At 42.2% G+C, this 9735-nt stretch overlaps 1 long non-coding RNA gene and 1 other non-coding gene across 2 annotated transcripts; one reads left to right on the top strand and one right to left on the bottom strand.

Annotated features, from left to right (window-relative positions):
• Window positions 1–375: 375 nt before the first annotated feature.
• Window positions 376–482, top strand: LOC148916516 (small nucleolar RNA R71). The gene has a single exon (XR_016128375.1). It is a non-coding gene; the product is annotated as a small nucleolar RNA R71 (small nucleolar RNA).
• Window positions 483–6204: 5722 nt separating this feature from the next.
• Window positions 6205–8545, bottom strand: LOC148916515 (uncharacterized). Its single transcript, XR_016127679.1, has 3 exons — window positions 8202–8545; window positions 7554–8078; window positions 6205–6593 (listed from the first exon to the last, which is right to left on the bottom strand). It is a non-coding gene; the product is annotated as an uncharacterized LOC148916515 (long non-coding RNA).
• Window positions 8546–9735: the final 1190 nt, after the last annotated feature.

Here is a 9735-nt window from a genome sequence, read left to right as displayed (position 1 = left end):
GATGTTGGCTTGTTCTTGCAAAAATTATGGGAAATCAACCCCATGTGGACAAGATATGGTGGCATGACCGAGAACAGTAAAACTAGAGCAAATCTCTTGTGTTGGTCCTCTCCCATTCATAGCAAGCAAGATGTCCAATTTACTGGTTATAGCATCAACCTGCTCTTTAGAAGCAAAATCATTAGAACTACCAATTTCATAAACTCTAGCATGCTTACTTCTTGTATCAAAATGTTGTGTTTCGATTGCTAACGTATCAAACAAAGTTTGACATTCAGTTCGCGTCTTGTTGTTAATAGATCCACCTGCATCATTGCAGCCTTAATCGAACTGGTTAGTGCCTTGTAAAAAATACCCATGAGAACTAGAATAGGAAAGCCATGACAAGGACATTGTATTAAAAAATTATTGAACCATTCCCAAGCTTCTGAAAATGACTCATCGGCCTGTTGACTGTATTGCATGATTTTATTCCTTAGTGCATTAGTTTTTGAGTAGAAAAGAATTTCTCCAAGAACTTGTTTTGAACCTCCGTCCAGCTAGTCAATAATCCATGCCTTAAGGAGTTTAGCCATGTCTTTACTTTATCTTTCATAGTGTAGGGAAAAACTTTCATCCTGAGACGTTCTTCGGTGACTCCCCCTGTCAAAGCCATGTTAGAAACCATGTTAAAAATATCTCTAATGTGAGCTAAAGGATCTTGAGAACTTAATCCATGGAAAGAAGGCATCATATTAAAGTGGATATTTTTCAATTCATAATTTCTGGTAGCTGCAGGGAGAATGATGCTTGAGGGTGACGTCGGAATTGTTGGGATATTGTTGAGGCCCAAAATATTCACGGTTCGGCCCAAATAAATTCTCGGCCCAATGTGATGCTTTACCAAGAAGAAACCCGATTTGGGCATGCGAAAGTTCATCATATGCGCTTGCACACATGCCACGCCAAACGACACGCCACGCTAAGCAAGGAATTATCATTCTGCACCTAATCACGCCACAAGCTTAAGTGAGCCCCAAGCCACTCAAATACCCGGGGCTTGCTTGAGTGGGTTGTGGCATGGATGGTGATAAATCAACATGAGGCCCATTGATGGACCAAGAAATGGAAAGTCTCGGGTTGCTTGGGAGCCTCGAGACTCAAGCCCATTTCTTAGGCCCAAACATGTGGGTAAGCACAAGAGAGAAAAAATAGCCCAAAAGCCCAAGCAAAATAACCTAGCCAAGAGATAACCCAACCAAAAAATAATAAGCCCAAATCAAGAAGCCCAACAAGCCCATTCGCTTAGAAAGCCATCTTGGCCCTTAGAAAAAAACCAAAATAGCCCACAAGAGCTTCAGCCTTTTGAAAAACAGAGAACACGTGAAGGAGTAGATGGCAGGCTCCTTAAGCAAAGCTGCTGAAACCAGTCCCAAGCCAAAGACATCCAAAGAACCGATGAATACCATCCCGCATGCTGTCAGAAGCATCCCTTGGACCAGCATACATTTGCACCTCTTTTCCTTCATCAGATTCAGCCAAGGAAGAGGAAAGAAAAGAAGAAAAACAGCAAACCAAGATTGGAAGCTCTCATTGCACAGCCGCGGGAAAGGGGGATGTTGAGCCCCCAAATCCCCTGAATTCATGAAGATAGACAGAAGCAATCTTTGCCAAGAAAGGGAAGTCAGAGAAGGGGAGGAGAAAGGGAGAAAAGCTCAGCCAAAGTAAGTAGAAGCCATTAGGGTTTCTTGAAAAATGGTGATTTCCGGCAGCTATAAATTGAGCCTTCCCCTACCCAACAAACTCAACTCACAACCTGCAGAGAGCAAGCTTTTCTCTCTATCTTGCAAAACTCAGACTCGTGCACTGTTCATCTTCTTCTCCAATTTGTTTTTCTATGCCAGAAGAACTCTGCCTTTCTTTTTCCTCTTTCCCTAGTCGAATTCCTCACAAAACACCTCATTCCTTACTTAAACACTTTCTTTTCTCATAAACCAAGCCTAATTTCTCTCTTAGTGCTAAACCCATGTTGATTTTGCTCCCATGCCACATGCCACTCATGCTGAGCTGAAAAGACTATCTGTAAGCATGCCAAAACTATCTGCAAGTTACCATTATTCTCGTTGGTGAAGATAACCAAAATACTTCCTAAGGCTCTACTGCCTTTTCGAGGTATTTTGGGGCTTAATTTTCGAACTCAGGCTCAAGGGGCAATTTCTTCCATTTTGCCCTTTGGCGGTCAGGCCCGTAGTAGCTGGAAGAAAAAGCCCTACATAAATTGGCGACTCTGGGATTAAGCCACTGTCTGCACCAATGCCTCCAAAGAAGAAGACCAAAAGCAATAAACCGGAGGAAATAAAGAGATAAGAGCATTCCCTCTTTCTTTTTCTTTTTCCTTTCGTTGGCTATCTACTTTGTAGAACAAACATAATATAGATTACTCACATGCTCCCTTTGCTTGTGTCTTAGATATCCATTCTCAAGCAAAACAATATCTTGCAAGACGACTGGGGGCTTCAGCCAACGTGTAAGCCCGACCACCGTCAAGCGGTTGAGGCTAGCTCTGCGTTCACCTCTCCGCCATGATACATCATCAGCAAGTCTGGCCATCACCGTAAATCACCTTCATAGCAGCCCTCACCTCTCTAGAGTTGTGAAAACACGGTGAGAGAAGGAGAAGGAACACTTGCTCAACACTCTCAGCCTCATCTCTGTGAATGGCTTCACCAAGCATTATATCGGTCATGTGCAAGGGACCCAAGCCTCCAAACAACAAACAAGAAAACAAATGCTCTCATGTTTCCTACCCAACATCTCAACACACTGCCATTATCATCTATTCCTTAGACAAATCTCTCTCTATACTTCCAGTCATAGAGGTTCAAGCACCACTGAAAGAGCCACCTGGAAGGGTAACAGAGCGATACCAAAATCCAAACACCACTCCTGGAAGAGTCGCTGCCAGAAGCACATGCTACCACCGAATCATGCCAAACTGTCACCGTTGCAACAAAGGGATATCCCAAGTTCATCATGCCATGCAATAACCCAAACAAATACTAAGAAGGCCATGTTGCAAAAGTTTTTGTAGCCTATGCCCATCAAATCCTTTTCTGATGATTATGGTGCACTTGGGGGCTGAGGAAGGAATTCATTGCAATCACCACAGCAGTGATTGAAAACCCCAAATGAGCTTAAAATCCATTATTACCAAAACCACTATTCCCAGACCAAAAATCTCCTTGAAATCCCAATTATGTTACTATGACCTCCAAGTTCGCCATCACTTGTTATTGTAACCCAACACATTTGCTGCAGTGACCACATACAAAGCTCAAGCTTCAATAGCCAAGTCCAAGCTTTTGGTTCCTAAAACATGTTCGCAACAGCTGCAACAAACAATACCTAAGTTGCCATAACTGATATGCTCCAACGCCTCAAGCACTTTCTAAGCCTTGACCATTCCAATGACCAAGTTTAGGAGTCAAAACCAAAAGGCTATCGGGATGTCTCAATTGCCACAATTCCATAATCAAGCATCATTAAGCCCCGAGCCTTAGTCAAGAAATCCAAGCACTATGCTTTACTCAAGAAGGAAAACATCTCAATTCATGGCAAATGAAAAGAAAATATTGCAAAGGTAGTGCTATGATACTGCTGGAAGAACCTAAATGCTGTCAAGATGAAGTTTATTTTACCAAGCAATTAGAATTTTTGAAGCGATGTCAAGCTTTCAAGAAAAGGGGTGCTAAAAGCGTATTTTCCTATATTCATCCATTCTTCACCTGCAACATCCACCACTGCTTGCCATACTCTAAGGAAGATCTTACACGCCGAGATACATGATAAAACTCTAAGAGGCAAGCTATTGACAAGGACCCCTTGCCAAAACGAAGGGGAAAGTAGATGGCTACTGTCATTACGTGCTTTGATGACTTGCTCGACGACGACGTATTGTGCCACCTGTGGAAGAATGACCCAAAGAAACCGGAGGCTATGTGGGAACCTTGTGGAAATATGAGGAAGGCCAACTTGAGCAAATATTCAAAATCTGCAAGCTATAACACCCCATGGCTACTTGCTAATTGATGGGAGAATGGTTCCAGCAGTGAAGTATTCACGTTGGACATGCTGGAAGGAAGCCACTCGGAGGCTTCATTTGGTCATCAAGATTATCAAGAAGTAGCTATTGTAACCTCTCATAACTTCACAGAGGTTGAAGAAAGTACAATGGGTTAGGAGCTGCAAATCACTCTTTGATTAGTTTGGTTATGAGCTGCAGGCAAGCAAAGCAGCAACTGTGGCTCTGTTAAATATCTCTACAGAGCATGGCATCCTAGTACAACACATGCCGAATACATGCCAACCTAAGCCGCAAGCTTTCGTGCTATTGCAAGTCATGCACAACCTTGGGCCCTTTCATACTTGGGGGCTTAATTTGATGGGGATTGGATGATGCTGGAACGGATTGGCGGTGCAAGGTAAACAAAGTAGTCATTTGACAAGGCTGGCCTTTAGGTCTCTGTGATCTCTGCTGTAAATCTGAGCGATTAGCTGATCTGAGCGATTCGGCTGATCTGCTCGCATTTCTTCCGATTACGGCTGATTTGGAGCGATTCGGCTGATCTGAGCGATTCTGTCTGCATTTCTTCCGATTCTGGGCTGGCGATCTGGAGCGTTCTGGCTGATCTTCTTCCAAGGCATCAAAAGATTGGATGATGCTGGAACAACACGATACAACACCTGGAAGCTTTATAAAGCCCGAGTAGAAATCATGCACATATTGGTTCGACCCTTTGGGGAAGGTGGGAAGCTATTTTGTCAAGCCTAGAATCTAGATAAGCCATGCAAAAGAAGCTTTCGAAGATTTTGCTTCTAAAAAAAAAAAATTTCAAGCAGTTCATAAAGACAATTCTGGCCAACAAAGCAGTACATATACACATCTACACAGGAAATATGCAACATGCCTCAAGCATTCGGAAATTCATACAAGCTTCGGTAGTTTAATATCAAAATTACAAAGGCATAACGACGCATCGTGTCATTAGAGTCTCAAAAAAAAAAAAACAACACTACAAACAAAGCAAAATAAAATTGCATGTGCTGAAGGTTCACGCGCCCTTGAGTCACAAAGAAAAGCAGGATCATGTGCCAAGCTAAACGGTCTCCAAGCTAAGGATGAGCAATGCAAAAGATAAAAGAATATGTGTAAAAAAATGGTCACTTTGGAATATGTAATAAAAAAAAAGAATATAATGGATGAGTGAGTACACTGTAGGCTAAGGGAATGTCCGAAAAGAACAAAGGAAGCCCGGAGATAATCTGTCATTTGCCTCGTCACGCATTCAAGATCACAACGAAATACCCTTAGCAAGAAGAAGGGCATGCATCTCCTGCACGATTCTCCAACTCCTGTTGTTTAATATTCAAAGCGTCCGCAGCAGCCTCACTTTATCGAGTCATGCGATAATTGTATACCCCGAATGGCCCGTGCTCCAAAGATCGCGTGCTAAGTTCTTCACAAGTTTGAGAAGAAATTCCACACGAAAACCCAGAATTACGGCCTCACATATCGCGTCTCACCAGCAAAGTAGTTTGTGATCTGTAATGTCAAGGAGTTGCATGGTGTCCATCCCGTGAAGTACTAAGCCGAGGGCTCGAAGGGCAGTGCACCTAGAGAAAGAAGAGGTGACATCTGTAGCTTCCATCAAACTTCCGTATTTATCCATAAACCTTTTCAAAGCTTCAACCGTCTCCGGATACACGAGGGCACCTTGAAACGCCACATGACCATCGAATCTGTGGCAAAGCGAAAGAAGTTCATCAATGGATCTGAGAATGGTGACACCACCATCAAAAAAGGCTTTGAATGCCGTGTAAGAGTTTTCCCAATCTCACCAAGACATGCCTTTCTCGAATGAATGCCCTTTTGAGGAACCTGCGATAAAAGCACCACCATCCTTATAGCTATTGTCAATAATCTCGGCAAAGGGAGGTGCTCTTTGGAAGATGCAAGGCAGCGCCGGCAGCTATGTCGCATGTTCGAGAAGAGGATGAGTAGGAGGCAGACTGGAAGGTGCAGGCGCCGTGCAGCTATGTTGGATGTTCAGAAGAGGAGAAGTAGAAGGCAGCATTGGAAGATGCAAGGCAGCGCCGGCAGCTATGTCGCATGTTACGAGAAGAGAATGAGTAGGAGGCGCTTCTTTGGAAGGTGCAGGCGCCGGCAGCTATGTTGGATGTTCCGAGAAAAGAATGAGTATGAGGCAGCATTGCTAGAAGGAGCAGGGCATTGTCTACCCCTACATCGGATGTCCCAAGAACATAGGGGCTATGGGAATCATGCCGTCATGCGCTATTGCTAAAGCCAAGGGGAACACCTGCGCATGCAGACAATCTTGGGAAAAGTCACAGAGGAGGAATTTCCCGAACCATAATGATACAAACGCAGCAAGACAACACTGGCTCTTCGCCTACTGCAACATCTTCACAAGCATTCTTGAGAAATGGAGGGGGCCTTCCCCTCTTCAATTGATCATCCGTTGAATAAAGGTAGCCACTAATAATTGACAACGGGTTAGTGAATGCCATGGCAGGTCTTGACAAGCGATGAATCCCTGCAAGAATTGCCAACAAAGAATACGCTGAAAAAACGGCAAAGCATAAAGCTAGTTCTCTGTGTTAAAGCCAAGCAATCTCCACACTAGCATGCAAGCCCTATGAACTTTACAAGCCAAGCCAAGGAAAGCAAACTATCTCATGCCAAGCGAAATGCATAAACAAAAAAATATTTTTGAAGCATCATGCAATCTATTACTCGAGCTCATGATGAGCAAATTTCCCATTCCATGCTCAATCAATCATTCCAGCAGACCCATTTTCACAAAGCAAGTGCTACAAACTGAGCACTATTTACCTCATAGTAACCTTTTTCACAAAAACGAAATACCTACGAGTTACACATCCTTGCAGACCCATCATACACATGTTTATGCCTATCCTTATAAAGCCAAAAAAATAAACAGTTACCCATGACCAAATTCTAAGCTCATAAAGAAAAAAAGAAACCAATGGTGCTTTTCTCAAAGCTTTCAATAGCCTCTAATCCTATGCATTAATCATACGATTACAAGCATGCGCTCGTGATGCATATAGTTCAACAACAAAAAAGCGGGTCAAGAACGCAGCACACGCAAAATATACGCCAAGCAGGGCAAGTCAAGCTCAGGCCAAAGGAAACACTTAAGCAAATACCCAAGCAACATACAATTTATCCATGGCAAGTGAAATTTTCAAGCAATTCCCATGACAAGCAAATTCTTCCTCAAAATGCAAAAGGATTCAAGCATTGCAGAGCTTGCACTCTATCAATTTCTATTTCCACAACATGGGAGAAAAGTCCAAATTTATTCAAGCATGCGAAAAACAAGCCTAGGCCAAGATATCAGTCTATATCTATTCCTACAGAGTTAAAAAGAAGGACCTGAGATTCCAGTGAACGAGCAAAGCCCATGGGCATGAAGAGCCCAACAAGCCCCTCGATAGATTCAAGAAATTGCAAAGAGGAAAGGGCATACCTTGTCAATCACCTCAAAGGACGACCTCAAATGCACCAAGAAAGAAGGGAGGTTGGTGCTGGAAGAAGGGTAGTAGGTGCCGGGAGAAGGACTTTGGCACCATCATTATTTTCAGGCATACTTAAGAATTGGTCTTTCTGAAGATGGATACTTCGGCAACTAATACTTGCAAGAACTTCTTCTCATGGCTATACGACAACTCCTGAAAAATCACAAGCTTTATTCATGCAATTGCACTACAGCAAAATTTAAAGCTTTTCAGACAAAACATCTTGCGAAAGGCTTATGGGGGCTTAAGAGAATCCATCATAGCAAACAGCACATGCAAACTCCAAATGACTTGGGGGCTTCATGCCAAGCAAAAGAGAGAGACAAGAATCCTGAAGCTGTTGTAAATTTCAGTTTTCCTCTTGGAGGAAAGCAAACTGTTTGTTACTTATCTGGAGGAAAACAAGCTGTATGAATCTCTTCCAGCAACTCGCTTAGCCTATTCCTTCTCATCTTCAGTCTACTTCTTCCAAAGATCTTCTTTGAAGCAAGTTGCAAAAAATATATATATATATATATTTACAAGCAGGCTTCTACTTTGTTTCTCGACCCTGAGTAAGCCAAAGAGAATATGACCCAACTCTGCAACCAATTGCTGACCTCAACAAGCTGACTTGAGGGCTTCATGCCAAGCAAATTCAAGGAAGTACACCATGCCTTCCAAACAAGCAAACCCATCTACCTTTTTTGCCATACAGTATAAATCATCTCTTTGATTACAACAAGCCTAGATAATCTTGCATTATGGTGAGAAACAGTTTTCTATTTCCCCTTTTTGAAACAAGCCAAGTTACATTCTTCTAGCACCTACTCCATAAGCAAAGAATTTTTATCACCTACCCTATTTCAAACATCCTTCCAGTACATGCCTAATTTCAAACATTCTGCCAGTTTCAAATCTTCCAAAAGCCTTCATATCGCAAGTCAAGGTACAAGCAACCAAAACTCACCTTCATGCTACCAAATTCCTTGCAAATTAGTAAGAAGATGGCATTTCTCATGCTGCAGAATCTCTCAATCAAGCCTGAAAAGGAAATAAGGGAGTACGTTGGTCAGATCAAGTGCCGGAAGGAACTAGTAAACAAAAAGGGGGTGCCGGAAGTAGAATTGCTATTAAAGCATAATGTTTTCCAAAGACAAGTTGCAAGAGACCAAGACTCACTTTCATGCTATCAAATTAGACTTCTCATGCTTTATCATGCTTTCGAGCTTTTAAAACAAGAGAATATGTTAGCCAAAATCAGACGCCGGAAAGGTACTCATACACAAACGGATGTGCCGGAAGCATAATTTTCTCAAAGTGCAAGCAAACTCATCTATTAAGCATTTGACAAAATTCACAAGGTGTGATACCAATTCACATGCCAAGAAATTTCATTTCATTCAAGCATTTCAAGCAATTCGGGCGTCTGAAAGCAAATTGAAGAATTCATGCTCTTACAACAATACCAATCCACTTCATGCTCTCACGACAATATTGCTCAAGAACATGCTTTAGCAATACTCAGATCGGCACTCAATGCCAACAGAAAAGACATGCTAAATTCCCAAGCAAAAGCAACATGCCAAGCAAAACTTATACACAAGCTTTCCAACCATCCTAGCTAGAATATCCCACCTTTAGAAAATCACTATAAATCAAGCTTACAACCAAAAATCCCAGACTTTCCAGATTAGAACTAGACATATCAAGCTTCATTTTCCCAAAATTTCGTTGCATTTCGAGCTAGGGAAGCATGTCAAACAGATTTCTAAAACAGCCCATGCAGCAGAAACTGTACAGCTCCAGCACCTTAACCCTTACTTTGAAATTCCACCAAAATTCATTTTTTCTTCAAGTGATGCAAGACCAATTCCAACATAACCATTGAGAAGTCCATTTTATGTCTCAAAAGCTCCAACTCAGATTCGAAAAGAAACATTTCAAAAGTTCAAAAAACAGCCAGCAAGCTACTTTGAGATATTTTGACAAGCACTTGGCATGCATACCCAAGTGAGCTTGTATAACTCTTGTTTATCACCAAGCTAGAATCCTAAATCAAAAGCTCAACCTTAGAATTCGATTTCTAGTTCACAAATTCTGGGAAGTACAGAGGAACTCAAGCATTCAAGCATAGAAGACAAGCATGCAACA

The sequence above is a fragment of the Prunus mume genome, linkage group LG6, assembly GCF_029339155.1.
Source record: "Prunus mume cultivar Tortuosa linkage group LG6, ASM2933915v1, whole genome shotgun sequence".
Classification (NCBI taxonomy): domain Eukaryota; kingdom Viridiplantae; phylum Streptophyta; class Magnoliopsida; order Rosales; family Rosaceae; genus Prunus; species Prunus mume.
This window is presented reverse-complemented; position numbering and strand designations above follow the sequence as displayed.